Genomic DNA, 1,308 nt, shown 5'->3' with positions numbered 1-1,308 from the left:
GACCCATACACTCACACAGACATATAGACTCACAGAGAGCACGATAGATTAATACTGAGACCCATACACTCATAAATAGACCCATACACTCACACAGACCCATAGACTCACAGAGAGCACTACAGATTAACACACAGACCCATACACTCACACAACCCATAGACTCACAGAGAGCACGATAGATTAACACTGAACCCATACACTCACGCAGACCCATAGACACACAAAGCACTGCATATTAATACTGAGACACATACACTCACACAGACCCATAGACTCACAGAGAGCACGATAGATTAACACTCAGACACATACACTCACACAGACCCATAGACTCACAGAGAACGCTATAGATGAACACTGACACCCATACACTCACACAGACCCATCGACTCACAGAGAGCACTACAAATTAACACTGAGACCCATACACTCACACAGACCCATAGACTCACACAGAACCATAGACTCACAAAGAGCGCTATAGATTAACACTGAGACCCATACACTCACAAACAGACCCATAGACTCATAGAGAGCACTACAGATTAACACTGAGACCCATACATTCACACAGACCCATAGACTCACAGAAAGCACTACAGATTAACACTGAGACCCATACACTCACACAGACATATAGACTCACAGAGAGCACGATAGATTAATACTGAGACCCATACACTCACACAAACCAATAGACTCACAGAGAGCACGATAGATTAACACTGAGACCCATACACTCACGCAGACCCATAGACACACAAAAAGCACTGCATATTAATACTGAGACACATACACTCACACAGACCCATAGACTCACAGAGAGCACGATAGATTAACACTCAGACACATACACTCACACAGACCCATAGACTCACAGAGTGCGCTATAGATTAACACTGAGACCGATACACTCACACAGACCCATAGACTCACAGAGAGCACTACAGATTAACACTGAGACCCATACACTCACACAGACATATAGACTCACAGAGAGCACGATAGATTAACACTCAGACACATACACTCACACAGACCCATAGACTCACAGAGAGCACTACAGATTAACACTGAGACCCATACACTCACACAGACCCATAGACTCACAGAGAGCGCTATAGATGAACACTGAGACCCATACACTCACACAGACCCATAGACTCACAGAGAGCACTACAGATTAACACTGAGACCCATACACTCACACAGACCCATAGACTCACACAGACCCATAGGCTCACAAAGAGTGCTATAGATTAACACAGAGACCCATACACTCACAAATAGACCAAATAGACTCAC

The sequence above is a fragment of the Lethenteron reissneri genome, chromosome 54 (assembly GCF_015708825.2).
Source record: "Lethenteron reissneri isolate LAM-NWPU_2019-01 chromosome 54, ASM1570882v1, whole genome shotgun sequence".
Lineage (NCBI taxonomy): Eukaryota > Metazoa > Chordata > Hyperoartia > Petromyzontiformes > Petromyzontidae > Lethenteron > Lethenteron reissneri.
Note: the sequence above shows the minus strand (reverse complement) of the source record.